Raw genomic sequence first — 15,801 nt, forward strand, 5'->3', positions numbered from 1 at the left:
TGTCTCTGGATCTATTTTGTTCATCAGTTTATTTTCTTCATTCCACAAATAAGTGAGATCATGTGATACTTATCTTTCTCTGACTGGCTTATCTCATTTAGCATAATACTCCCCAGGTCCCTCCATGCTATCTCAAAGGGTAAGTGATCCTTCTTTTTACAGCTGCATAGTATTTCATTGTGTGTGATATGGTACATTTACACAATGTAATACACTTTCATTGGATTGGAAATATCAGGATGTACCCCATATTACTTGTATTGATGTTTTATTCGTAGTTATATAACATAATTTTGGCTTGTTACACTTCTGGGCAAATTAGCCAGGATATTTTTGAATCTTAAAATGAGACACAGGGAAGAGAAAAACTTACTTTTATCTTCCCAGAGATGCTACATCCATCATTAAATCCTGAGAGATGATTACCCAAGAGGAGGCATATTAGGTGAGAATGATAGTGAATAAAGCCTGGAAGAGTCTCAAACTTTGATGTTAACCCTTTCTGAATGCCCCTGACCTGTTACAGAATATAATGAATTGTCCTGGAATAAGCCAATATAGTTGGATTTGTCCATTACTTGCAGCCAATACATTTTGATAAAAGAAAGGGAATAGTGTTTTTAAGATGCTCATGGTGGATAAAAACATTGTAGCTATGAGTAATGAAACAAAGTCATGAAGTATGAAAAGAAAATGACTAGAGAAAATGTGGTTAGAAAGAGGCCAAAACAATAGGTGGAGAAGAGAGTAGGTGAGGCCTCTTAGGACATGTTAAAGAAGTCCGTCCTTATCAAAATGACAGAAAGAACTGATTGGAGGGTTTTAAGCAAAGAAGGATATTAATGTTTACATTTTGGCAATAGTGTTGGCAGAAATGCAGAGAGTGCATTTGTAATGTAGAACAGAACTTGTGCCAGATAGATAGACTGAAGATAAAGGAAGGAAGGGAGAGATGATTGTAACTGGGAATTTCAAATATGCAGAAGTAAAGCAAAAATGGCTAAGCAGTAACTACAGTAGGACTTTTGATGGACTGGATTCATGGGTTGGACTTTGAAGTATGTCAAGAAAAATGTCTATGGTCTGTTCTTGCAGTGAAGTTAATAGTGATATTACTCATTAGGGCAGGAAACATTGGAAAAAGACCATGCAGTAGCCTGGGAGGCAGATTGTGAGTTAAGTGAAGAGGCCCCTGGGAAGGTCTCCATCGAGTCAGATGATCTCTCTAGGCAGCAATTAAAACCACACATGAGAATAAGATAGCTAAGGGCCCAGGGTTGAGCCTTCAAGAATGCCAATGTATTTCTTTAGAGAAAAAGAGGAGACAAGAGAAGAAACAATAAGAGAGGTAGAAGAAAAGCTCAAAGATGACTGACTGTGTTAGCTCACCCAAGGAAAATACATGCTGTAAAATGATGGTAGAGAAGGATTGTAATCACCCTAGTTTATGTTATTGAGAGGTTAAATTATAAAAATGAAAATGCATTGCAGAGAGGATGGACATTTTGGCCATTTAGAGATATAAAAGATAAAGTATTTAATTTTGCTGAATTATAGTATTTCCAAAATCAAATTTCTTCTTTGGAACAATAGATGCTTTTATAGTATAGTCTGAAATATAGAAGTAAATGTGGCGCACAACCCACTAAATATATATTACATTCATTGAAAATGTATATATAGCTAAAGTTTGTTCTAAATATTTTCATAAGTAATACCACAAAAAAATCATATACTCATTCCCCCAGAAATGATCAAAAGACACACTTCTCCAAATTAAGAATACCCAGAGGATTATATAACTCTAATTCCAGCCATTTGTGAAGGATTTTATGTTCTTATTTACTACATGATCAAATGAAAATGTGAATTTGTCATAGAAACTCATGTCTGGAACTGAGCATGCACCACTTCTTAAAGTTATAGCACCTCCTGAAATAACCCTACACAATAGGTCTGGATGCAATCTGAACCGTTGCAAGAACTTAATTGGAAAATATGGTTTTAATAAACAACATAGTTTTTCCAGTTTTAGAATAGAGCTAAAACCCACTTTAAATTTGGTAGGATTTTTTTTTACTGCTTTTTAATGTTTGATCAAATGCAAATGAACATTTTGTAGACAAGAAACTAAGATCAGGGTTTTCCAGTGAAAAGTCATGGACTCCAGGAAATATTTAGAGGTAGTTGTTAGCTTGATCAAACTTGTGGGTGGTCGGTCGGCTTTGACTGCTATCTTGCAGTTCAGTGAGAAAAATAATGGCTATGCTGGCTCACACAACTTCAGTTACTCTTGAATCAATTATTGTGTGTGCAAAGTTTTTAAATGGCTTTCTCATGATGTCATCTTTACATATTTGTACATCTACCCAAACTTATGAAAATTTTACATTGCTGAGGTTTTTGAATGAGTAAAATCTTTACAGGATTTATCATAAACTGCTTTGAAAATGCCAATCACAAACACCATTTCTCCTGTCTAAATATCAATAGCAAGATATTTTTTTTTTACTTTCTTTATTGATTAAGGTGTTACATATGTGTCCGTATTCCCCCATTACACCCCCGCATCCACCCCACTCATGCCCTCACACCCCTGTTGTCTGTGTCCATTGGTTAGGCTTATATGCATGCATACAAGTCCTTTGGTTGATCTCTCCCCCTTACCCCCACCCTCCCCTACCTTCCCTCTGAGGTTTGATAAATCAGAAGTTGTAAGAAGATCATTTATGTCTAGCATACAGTTTTTTTGTAAGCACTGGGATGTTTCTCATGCCCTTTAGCCTCAGTGTTAATCCCCCCACAAAACCTTATGTTCTAATGACACCAGATAGCATGCAGTTAAACATGCAAAATATTTTTTTCCTTTTGCACATCTTTGCTCACTCTGTTCCTGTTGTCTGGATCAAGGTCCATTTTCTTCATTCTCATAGAACTTTGTGTGTATGTTTATTTGTATTTTCCATTTTATAATTCCTTGACATAAGTTAGCTTTCCTCAATTTTGTTATTTATTTTTTTGCACCTTCATCACCTAGTACAATACATGGATAATTTAGATCATGAAAAAATATTGTTGACTTTATTTTTATTTATGAAAACATATTGTCTGCCAGATATGAGTATGTGTCAATTTCCTGTGAGAAAACCTTTATGAGAAGCTAAATTGTGAGCAGAAATTCATTTGTTTAGAGAATCTGGCAGCTGTCATTGATCTATACTCTCCAGAGTTATCTAATTTCATTGAAGAAATATACATTCTAATTCAATCAGATTTATAGAATAGCTGGTTAGTGTATTTACTCCTAGAAATAGTGCTAGGAAACCAAAATCTATCATCTGATTTTTCCCCACTCATTCAATATGAAAGTTATTAGATAGTTTAGAGATCACTCAGTCTATTCATATTTATCATACAAATTAATTTATCCAAGACTTACCAATGTAAACACTTAGGTTGCCCATTGCTTTACTCACAACATCTATGCCCTCCAATAAGGGTGGAGGCACAAGTAAATGAAGAAACCGGTTCGTTTGAGATATAAGTTTATGATTTTGTTATTCTTCTATCAAGTGCACTTCTTAATAGACTTTGGAGAAATTATTCTACAGACTTACCTTGTAAACTGCAATAAAGAGTCAAATAATAGATTCAGGCATTCCAAACACATCTTGGGGAGAAATGTTACTTGCAAAAAAAGGACAGAATCCTTTAGCAAGTGAGGGAGGTAGAGGTAGTAAGAGTAAATGTATCAACCTTTACAGTGGGGAAATAATATATAAAAAATAACCCATCAATAGTTGAAGGTATATGTATACCACAGCAGTTTTATATTTATTTTTAAAATATATTTATTGATTTCAGAGAGGAAGGGAGAGGGAGAGAGAGATAGAAACATCAATGATGAGAGAGAATCATTGATTGGCTGCCTCCTGCATGTCCTCCTCTGGGAATAGAGCCTGCAACTCACGCATGTGCCCTGACTGGGAATTGAACCATGACCTCTTGGCTCATAGGTCGATGCTCAACCACTAAGCCATGCCAGCCGGGCACCACAGCAGTTTTAAAAGTAACCTGGAAACTTACAGGTATATTGTTGGGAAGAGAGACAAGGGTAGAGGAAGAGAATGTTCATTTTGAGTCTTTCTAACTGTTTGAACTATGTTTTTGTCATGCATGTGTATTATTTCTGTATTTTAGAAAACTAAACAGTGGAAATATTCCATATAATTATAAATTCGTATTTTAAATTCTCAATCAGCCAGACTATACCTGAAGTGAATGTGATAAGATATTTGGGTTTCTGCTTTTAATTCTCTGTAGCATGGACTAATTCATTTTCTACTGCTGTTCATTCTGTTGGGTGTATCTGGTGTGACTGCTTAAAATAACATGTGTAATAAAACAAAACGCAGTGTGATTTATGACCTTTGGTTACATAACTATTTCTATTTCATTGAAGCCAGATGTTGCTGCCCTAATTTCTCCTGTGTCCAATTTAAATGTAGATGAGACTAAAGAGCAATTTAAGAAGATAGAAATTTACGTAAGTAATGAGGTAGAAATCAAAGAAAGAAGCAACAGCAGAATTAACTATCCCTAATCACCTTTGAATAAATCAACCCTTTGCCATTTGAAAATTTGGATAGTAGCCAAATAATAGAGTTCTTATAAGCATTCTTGAGAAATATACCGAGTTTCAAAAACAATACTTTTATATTTTAAGTATTCATTTGCAAAATTTGAACTACTCTAGTCTGACTCATATAATAACTCTAGCCAGATTAATGTGAATATATATATATATATATATATATATATATATATATACATATATATATATATATCCTAGCTAATAAAAGAGTAATATGGAAATTGACCATTACTCCAACACACAAGGTGGCTGCCTCCATGTGGTCAAAGATGGCTGCCCCCATGTGGACCCAAGGTGGCCGCCACAAGATGGCAAGCAGGGGAGGGCAATTGTGGGCAATCAGGCCAGCAGGGGAGGGCAGTTGGGAGGGACCAGGCCTGCAAGGGAGGACAGTTGGCGGTGATCAAGCCTGCAGGGAGGGCAGTTAGGGGTGACCAGGCCGGCAGAGGAGGAAAATTGGGGGCAACCGGGCCTGCAGGGAAGGGCAGTTGGGGGGGGGGGGACCCAGGCCTGCTGGGGAGAGCAGTTGGGGGGTACCAGGCCTGCAGGGGAGGGCAGTTAGGGGTGACCAGGCCTACAGGGGAGGGCAGTTAGGGGCAATCAGGCTGGCAGAGGAGTGGTTAGGGTGTGATCTGGCTGGTAGGCAGAAGCGGTTAGGGGCAATCAGGAAGGCAGGCAGGTGAGCAGTTGGGAGCCAGCAGTCCTGGATTGTGAGAGGGATATCCGACTGCCTGTTTAGGCCCGATCCTACTGGGATCGGGCCTAAACGGTCAGTCAGACATCCCTCGAGGGGTCTTAGATTGGAGAGGGTGCAGGCTGGGCTGAGGGACACCCCCCACCCTCCCACCCTCCGTGCACAAATTTTGTGCACAGGCCTCTAGGATGTTAATAAAAACTAATGTTTCATATTTATTCAAAGTGAGTATACAATTTTGGGACACCATGTATATACATCTACACTAATAAAAGAGAAATATGCAAATTGACCCTCACTTTACAACACCCACCAGCCAATCAGGAGTGAATATGCAAATCAACCCAACAAAGATGGTGGTGGTCCTGCCCCCAGCTGCTCTGGGCCTCTGGGAAGCACGCATGCAGGCACGGAGCGGCCGGCGGGGCGGGATGCCGCCTATGAGAGGGAGGGCAGGGGGCAAAGGGGGCTACAGAAGCGGCGCTCTGGCTGGAGTAAAGACTGAAGACTCCGCCAGAACGAAGATGGAAGGTGGTGGCCAGATTGAAGGCCTGTGCCCTGGGTGCCAGAGAAAAACCGGTGCTTGCAGCAGGGGAAGGAAAGCCTATTGCATGAATCTTCGTGCAACGGGCCTCTAGTATAATATAATAGTATTTTATTTGTACAAAAACTTTATTACAGACTTCAAATAACTCTGTAGGGTGTAGTGGATGTCAAGGAGAAGGGGACCAGAGATGAAAAAATTAGAAACTATCAGAGGCAGTTGATTATAGCTGTTCACTGCTAAAAGCCTTCACACAAATTTACAAATGTCACAAATTATTAAACTGTAACAATAAAACAACACTAGTAATTATTTGTGCTGACAGAAAAATCTATCCTGAAAAACCAAAGCAGCAAGAACATGTTTTTAAAATGCTAAAGGGCATTTCAAGAATTGTTTTGTTTTGTTAATTCTTTAAGGAAGGAAAAAGAATTTTTAAATATTTGAGCATAGATTGTTGAAGATTAAATATGGAGACACAAACAAATAAAAAATGTCATTAGTACATAATACAATTGTTATCATGGTCACTCACAAAAGTTAATGCATATAAAAATCACATGACGCACAGCTCTAAATCAAACTTGCTTGCAAGATAGGCTAAATTTCTTAAGAATAGTCTGCTGTGTAATTAATACTTCTTTGAATTAGTTAGTCCATGTCAATACCACCAAATTGAAAACAAATAAACACAAATAGCTGTACAGGAAAAGAGAAATAAGTGGAAGGGAATCTATTATTATTTATTTGTATCACTTATTGGCAGTTTTTTTATTTTATTTTTATTTTTACTAATGTGTAGCAAAATATCTAGACTAAGTATATATGTAGTTACCTGATAGTTTAATCACAATAACTTTAGTTTTATGAGTACTGTTTATATTTAAAATATTGTTCTATAACTCATTCACCAAATATTTCTAAAATATCTCCTATGTGGCAGGCAAATTTGGGGCTCTGGGAAATACATTACTAAAACAACAACAAAAACAACAATAATAGTTCTGGCACTCACATAGGTACCCTCCACTATCCTTTGGCTGCCTTACCAAGTCACCACACAGGATCCCTCTGAGAGCAGCAGAATCTTGAATGCCAGGAATGGTTTAGAATTTTGGTTCTCCTCCAGAAGGATTAGGCTACTTCACCTTGACCTTCTCCATGTACTAGTATAATGACAGTCATTTGGCTATTTGAAGGCACTAGTAATATTCAAATTCTTTTTCCTTCCAAAAACATAGAAATGACTAAATTTAGGAAAAATACTTCTAGGAATCTTATGCAAAAATTTTGGATCTTCAGCTTTTTGGCTTTTATTAATTAGCAGCATACAAAATAAAGATAGATGCACAGCTTTAGTAACTAGGCATTTGATTAAAGCACAATGCAATTGCCTATATTTAAAATATGCTTCAGTTACCTAATAATTAACTATCTAGTTACCCTTTGTACTGATTATAACATGTTAAAGAACATGTTTATCATTATACTAGAGGCCCGATGCATGAAATTCATGCAAGAGTAGGCCTTCCTTTCCCCGGCTGCCGGCACTGGCTTCCCTCTGGCACCCAGGACCCGGGCTTCCATCGCAGCCCCTGCTTCATCCGGAAGGTCGTCCAGAAGGACTTCTGGTCTAATTAGCATATTATGCTTTTATTATTATAGATAGTTTTCAAACAAAAATAGTGTATTGCATGTCGAATGATAAAATAGTTGACTTCATTCTTACTATGTCCACTTTTTAAATCATGCAGAGGAAAGGTGAGCTGGATTTACACACATACTAGTAACTATTGGATATAATTTATAGTAATGCAAATAATAGTCAAAATCTCAGATCAGATGTCTGATGATTGACATAGATTATCTTATGCTAGCTCCAAACTTGGGGAACAGGAGCCCTGACAAGCAGGTATTCCCACCTTCATTTTTGGCTTTCTTGTACCACCTTTATTTTATACATTAGGAAATTGAAGCTTACTGAACTTTAATAATTGGTGTTTTATCACATAGGTGGTAAATTGTAGAGCCAGAATTTCAGTCTTATATGCCTTGCTGCAAAGGACATGATTTTTTTTTATCACTACTGTATAGAGTCTTACAGAAAGTGGGGTCTTCTTTGTAAAATATGTAATTATTATTAAAAGTATTTGATTCAGAATCCATACAATTCAAATCTGTTCAACAAATAGCTTTTTAAATATGTGGTTCAATTGATATATGCTGCTCAGATAAACCGAAAGTGTCAGACCTCAGGTAACCCACAGATCAGCAATGAGGCTGTGACAAGTACAAAACAGCTGTAATTCAAGGCAGAATGTAGTAAGTCAAGGAAGTATTACAATGACTTAAAAGAGGTTGAGAGAACCAAAGGTGTCCTGGAGCAGAGAGGTTTGATATGGCCTTGAGTATGGGCAGTGCAGATAGAGAGATGATAGGAATGACAAGGAAAGGAAATAGGGTGAACAAATGCATAAAGACAGCAACAGTGATATACTAGTAGATTTGGGAATGCAATCAGGCCAGAAGTCAGATGGAAAAGCTGCCTTTGAATGTCTAAATCCCAACTCCAGAAGTCTATATGTGCTTGTGCTAAATGCATCTCATATTCTTTGCTAATACAATATAACAAGACAACAATAACTTCTCTGATTATAATGTGAGGGTTACCTAATCCTATATAATAAAGATGGAATATGAAAATTGACCGTAACTCCACAACAAATATGGCGGCGCCCACAGCCAATAAGGAGGGAATATGCAAATTGATGCAGCAAGGCGAGATGCGGAAGGCAGCTCTGGTCAGAGTGAAGGCAGAAAGGCGGCTCTGGGCTGGAGCAAAGGTGGTGCCAGCAGCCAGGGGAAGGAAGGCCTATTCTTGCTTGAATCTTCATGCATCGGACCTCTAGTATAGGAAGAAGATGTGTTGAACATAAAGACAAAGAAAGATTAAAGAAGTAAGAAATAATTGAACTAGGGGTTTCTTGTTGATTTATAAAATCTCTGTGAGAAATAACATTGGATTTTACTCATGTAAACAAGGGTGAGGGGATAAATGGTGATGGAAGGAGACTTGATCTGGTGTGGTGAATACACAAGACAATATGCAGGTGATATATTTTAGAATTGTACACCTGAAACCTATATGGTTTTATTAATTCATGTTTATTAATTAAAAAATAAATAAACTCTCAGGTTTGAAAGAAAAATAAGGAGAATTAAAATTTGATGCCACAGAGCTCCCAAGCAGTCAATCTACAAAAAAGAGGAAATTACAAACCAATACAATAACTATGTCCTCCTTGAAGATTCCTCTGGAATATAAATCAGAATTCTACATGGCATCCGTTTAGTCTAGACTTAGGTTAGGAACTGCTGACTATTCCCAAGCTTCCTTAAATCTGGTCTTTTGGGACTGTGCCCCTGGCAATAATTCATCAGAATTCTTTGTGGTTTCTAGAAGCATGGCCTTCTGAGTGTGCTCACAATAGAATCTGGGGTGGGTTCTAAATATGTCTGCCTTTTAACACTCTAGGAATTTGTATATTAATCAAACTATGGCAATCTATTTAATAGTCAGATAATTAAAGTTTCTATATGTGTAAGGGTGAGAATTAAGTGAGCCCAACCAAAATCCCTCTGGAAGTTGTTCTTGGATAAGCTTCATAGATTCAGGAGACATCTGTAGGGAGCGTGGTAGGACCACCAGCTCTGCTGAATTAAATTGAAGCTATTTACTTTTATGGAGATGATGCAACCCTGACTGGGTCTCATATTTTGATTAAAATTTATGTTGTTTCTAATAACTTTGAGCTTGGTTTCAGAGAATTAAAATTTATAGAATCTTTGACTTTAGTATATGGTAATCTTCTCTGTGATGAATCTCAGAGAACTTGTTACTTTGTACTTTTTCATATACTCTCAAGTTGTTAAGGATTTTTTAAGTAACAAGAATACAAAACTTTTGAAGACAATGCCAAATCTTATACTTCTCTCTTTCTTTTATAAAGTCTGGACCCATTCATTTTGAAGACCAGGTAAACTACTGAGTATATTAATTTATTAACAAAATCTTTCTTCATGTAATACATTATTGCTACTCAGAACTCTCTGCTAATTCTTTTCCCTATGTTAATTTCTAGCTTTCTCAATGATTCACTTTCTTTTTAAATATATATATATATATATATATATATATATATATATATATATATATATATATATAATTGGTGTGAAACTAATCAGATATGAATGTCAAATACTTCTATCATTCATAATAGAATTTTTTATTGTACTGTGGATAGATTATTGAGGTAAACATTACAGAATTTCTAAAGAAAGGTGTCATCACATGGAAATAAACATCAGAATTAATAAATTTTATTTAAGGCTAAATTTCTATGTAGGCCTTTTACTTCTGGTGCCATTCTGACAAGGATAAAAAAAATGGAGTGAATAGTTGGTGTCAAACATCCAAAAAAAATAAGCAAGCTAGAAACTAAAGAATGTTAGTCGTTGAAATAAAAGAAAAATGGAGAAAAATAAATACTACTAAGACTAAGATGAAATTGGAAAGTATCTTAGCCAATTAAAGTCTCCATAGAGACAGCAGGTCTCAGAAAAATTGTAGGTTTTGATTTGGAAAGATTATGATGGAGACTACAGGTGGCTGTCATTTTTTAAAAGCATGTATTAAAAAATAAGACACTATTGATTTTGATAAATGAGTATTTTTTTTCCATCTACTGTCATTTAAATAGCAATACAAACAGGAAGTATAGTAACTTCAGTCTTCTGTAACAAGTCATACCATAATTCCTCTTATAAATATAGGTATGGAAAATATATAAATATATTTATGAGTAATGTTCTCTATTATAATGTAAGCTTTGTTTAATCTTGTGACTAAGTAATAAATTAGTAGTCATTTGCTCTCATGTTGATCAATTGCATACATAAGTAAAATAGATTCTTCATTCTTTATTTAAAATCATATGACCATTACTGGATGGAGTTTTGAGAGAACATGTTGCCCATTACTTCTTAATTGATGGTATCATTCAAAGAGAGCAGTTTGGAAACAGGCTACTATGGGGATGGAGAATTGCCATCTCTCCCACCATTTTAAGTAAAAGTTACAAAGAAAAACCTTAGCTTGCTATATTATTAGCAAAAATGTCAATTCATGGATTCTTAGTGTAAATGTCTACAGGCAGTTAATACTAGAACATCTGGATCTAATGAAGAAATGCAGAGCCAAAAACATTTGGTGAGAGTTTAAATGAGGTCATTCATCTGTTTTTGAACAAAGATTTCCCACCCTCAATCTCACATGCACAAGTGAGCAGTGTTTGATTAAGACATTAGTTTAAAACTATATTAGTCAAACTACCATAATTTTCTGTGACCCAATAAAAAAAAGTGAGTAAAAGACAATAACCAATAATTGATATAATAATGACTGAATCTAGACTGGTTTTAATTTACAATACAAATTGTGTCTACGCATTTAAGACAATATTCTTTTACATTATTATTAGATAACTAGAGACCAAGTGCACAAAATTCATACACCATGGGGGGGGGGGGTTTGTCTCTGCAATTCGGGACCTTTCTGGGGATGTCTGACTGCCAGTTTAGGCCCAATCCCATAGGGATTCCTGCAGATCGGGCCTAAACTGACAGTCGGACATCCCTCTCACAATTCCGGACCACTGGCTCCTAACTGCTTGCCTGCCTGCCTCACAGCCCCTAACCACTCACCTACCTGCCTGATCTTCCCTAACCACCTCTACTTGCCTGCCTGATTGCCCCTAACCACTCACCTGCTTGCCTCATCACCCTGGTCTCTGGTCATTCTACCATTTTGGTTGCTGGGCTTTTATTATATAGGATAATAATAAAAGTTTTATAATATTTTAACTATACACAATTTCTGAACAATGTTCTCCAATCAATAAGTATTTATAATATAATTACAGTTATATTAAAATGCAACTAATTTGTTTATATAGTAAAATTGATTCATTTGGGGTTTTGTGATTAATTGGGGTTTTAATTAATATGATTAATTTTGGTTTTAAATTAAATAAAATCTATAGTAAAATGTGGATAATTTTGTTTTTTAAAACTAGCAGCAATTGTAAAGCACTCAAAAAATAGTGATTTATATTCCACAATGAGCTGCTCAAATGTCCATTTATGCTTCACATTTTCTTAGAGACACATTTTTTTATGAAACATGGATGCTCAGGGCAATAAAGTAGACTGCTGTTTGATTTTCCATACAATGGACGAGGAGCCAGCAGCCACAGTGAAAACACCTTCCTTGGGAAGTAGGACTAACTTCAGATGCTGAGCACATTTCAGCTGGCACAGTTTTGTTAAGGAAACACTATTGCCCGGTTCGGATGGGTTGTCTCTCAGAGTGAGAGAGACAAGAACATCTAAGCTTTAATGACTTTCTGTTACCACTGACACAGTGGATACCAAAACGTTTTCAACAATTTGTTGTAAATCAAGATTTCAGAATGTTGCTATCATTTAGATGTCAGGATCAGGAACATCAGTCAAAAGAAATAGGAAAAAAGGAAACCAAAGGGAATGAAAAGGGAGAATGAAGAAACTAATGGTTCTTTGTTGCCATCTGTGTTCCAAGTCATATTACTATTGGATTATGGTTCGATAAAGCCATAAGAATATAAAGGGATGGATAAATGTGGATTAAATCAACGTCCAGAATTATCAGCTTCTAGTGTTCCAGTGGTTACTGAGGTATTGTCCCATTCAAACTCACTAAAGAAAGTTAATAAACAAACACAAAGCCACAGTAGTACTGAATTCACCACTGTTTTTCATTAAAATTGTTTTTAACTCTTAACATTCTCTAGCAGCCAAACTTAATTATTTATTTTGGAAACCAGCCATGGATCATTTAAAGCTGCCTTTAAAAGGGCTCTAGGTAACTGCTAAATGGTTTACAATGTAAAACTAGACACTTGTGTAGAATTTTTTCCTATTAATTTAGGGCTCTTTGCTAATTATAGCCTATATGAAGTGCCATAATTAAATCTATGAAAAATTCAGAATCCCTAAGATTTTAAGACCTGTTCACCTTTAAGAGTAAAATTGTTTTTAATGGGAGAATAAATGTGATTCTCAAACTTGGACCAGGTCTTTGTGGTAATGGTAGTCTGCCTGCAGAAGGTGACCATGTGATGTTAATGTCTGCTCAGGTCATGGCCAACCTAGACTGAAGGCCCTGAGACTGAAGCAGGGGATTTCAGGAGCTATCTAGTCCACTTCTGATTTTAAAACTTAATATCACCTATAATTTATCTCCTTTGAATTATTTATAGCTTTAATTCTACAGTCTGAATTAGGTGAATTAATAAATATTTATAAAACTAAATTCCCCATACAGTAATTGGACAGGGTAGCAAATTTGAATAAAAAACCATGTGTCAAGATAATAGGAAATGTTAAGTATATTCATTTTTTTTTAGGAATTGAGGAATTACAAATTCATAAGGTGTAGTGGGATGAGGATTTGTAGCTGGATGGAAATAATCAGTTTTATGTAAGCATCATGAGGCAACATAAAACAACTATTATGAGTGTTTTACAAGTTCTTTATGCTCTCTAATACACTAATCATTGAGTACCTCAAGTGATTCATTTTTTCTTTTGAGTAAATTGTCATTTTGGGTCATTACTTTCACTAATTTTTTTCTCCTTCCAATATTTAAAGCAATGAACTTCAGTTTAATATACTTATGTCTTTAAAGTTAGTTAGTAGATCTAAATTTACTGCATAAAAGTATCCTTATCTTCTATTTTTTCAACTGCAACATTTGTGTTTCATGGAAATAGTTTGCATCCATGAAGCCCATTCATAATTCAAATATGACACATGTTCATGTTTAACATAGGTTTAAAACTCCTCCACCAATAGTAGATGGGCCTGTGATATGAGGAGCTGAATGGAGCATATAAGAAAACTAGAAAGAATAAAAATTCCGTCCACTTTCATATTTCTCATTTCTTCAGCTGCTTCTTATCAACAATGAAATTCAATGACAGCATTACATGTTTTATTTATTATTTTGTGGCGAGGCTCCCATCTATTAAAATACTTTGCTTACAAATATAATCAACACAAGTGTTTCTTTAAGGCCTACCTTTAGACCAACTCGGTGAGACCCTGAAGGCTATGGAGAATATATGAAATACAGGATGTACTCCCACAAATTTCAGAGCACATCCCGAGGACACAAAGCTTTCAGGTGACAAGTACAAACCTCAGTGCATGTGGCCTTTCTCTGACCTTTAAAGAGTAATGAGAGCTTCAGACAATCCACCTGCTGACTGTGTGCCTAAGGATGTGGGGAAAGATCCATGCAGATATATCTTAGTTGCAAATATTAAAAAGTACATATGGCCTAGCTGGTTTGGTTCAGTGGATAGAATGTTGGCCTGCGGACTGAAGGGTCCCAGGTTCGATCTTGGGCATGCGGGCTCGATCCCCAGTAGGGGGCATGCAGGGGGCAGCCAGTCAATGATTCTCTCTCATCATTGATGTTCTATCTCTCCCTCTTCCTTCCTCTCTGAAATCAATAAAAATGTATATCTTAAAAAATACATATTCTAAATGAGAAGCATATAGTAACTTTTCTTTTAAGTTTTAAAATTGCAACAGATCCTCAAATAACTCACTTTGTTCAATGCGTTTTCTTTGTTATGTTAGATATCACAGGTACTTAACTCTTGCTTATATCTGGTTTTGTTATGTGTCATTTCACCTAAAGTTGTTGATGCCATGAAGTGAAGACCTGTTGTAGCTTTATGTCAGAAGAGACCAACAGAGAGATAGATATTGCCAGAAAATGCTTTTGGCAGAGACAGGCAAATCTCTGAGTTGAATAATTGAAGGCTAGTTATCCAGAAAATCTATGGCAAGGCTCAGTAGGCACCTGCCACTGAAAATCAGACTCTGGGGAGTGGCTCCACTAAGAGTGAACCTCCAAGTGGTTAGCATGTGAGCTGGCTTCTCTTCTAAATGACTAATTTCCTCATATTTTGCCAAAGAATGGCCAGCCATGTCAAGGTTATTTACCAGCCAATTCTGAGAAGCCACTCCTACTATACATACAGGATCACAAACTTTGCTGTCCAGCAAACCTGGCTGTGAGATTCAGCTTCACTAATGTGACCTAGAACTATTTCATCTAATTCTGTGGATCTTGGTTTCTAAAGCTGTGCAATGGTTACTTTTAAGCAGTTTAGTTTTATGAGCTAGCATATATGAAATACTGAGTTAAGTTCTTGAAGTATAAATTGGGACTTTATTTGAAATCTATAATTAAGAATAAGATTACTAATTCTAGATGCTATGCTCAAGCTAGGAAATTATATTGAGAAAAGGCTAAGATACTGAAAACAGAAATATATGAGATCAAATTATTACACAAGGGGAAGGTCAAGCCAGTTTACAAATTCCCTCAGCCTTTCCTTAACTATACAGTTCACTGCTGAAAAGATCAGATTCTGTCTGCTGAAATTAAAATATAATTATCTGACACTACCTATCTGTTTCTGAGAATATCTTAGTGGCATGAGACTGGTACTCAGACCTCCCTGGCTCTGAAAAAGTGCATGCTACTCAGCCTGATGAATCCTAGATGTTTCCTCCTGCATCAGGAGGTTAAAGTTGTACTTAGTAATGCATTTAAATCCAATCAATGAGTTTATCATTTGTTTCCAAATATAATAGTTTCTCATCTTTTTAGTGCCTCCACCGTTTTCTGTTTAACTCTCAACCATTCTCCAGATATAATGAGTAGTTGATAGCAGAAGGGGTATTCATTTTGGGCCCTTGATATTTGTCCTGTAAAATGAATACAAATAATA

The sequence above is a fragment of the Cnephaeus nilssonii genome, assembly GCF_951640355.1.
Source record: "Cnephaeus nilssonii genome assembly, chromosome: 5".
Classification (NCBI taxonomy): Eukaryota; Metazoa; Chordata; class Mammalia; order Chiroptera; family Vespertilionidae; genus Cnephaeus; species Cnephaeus nilssonii.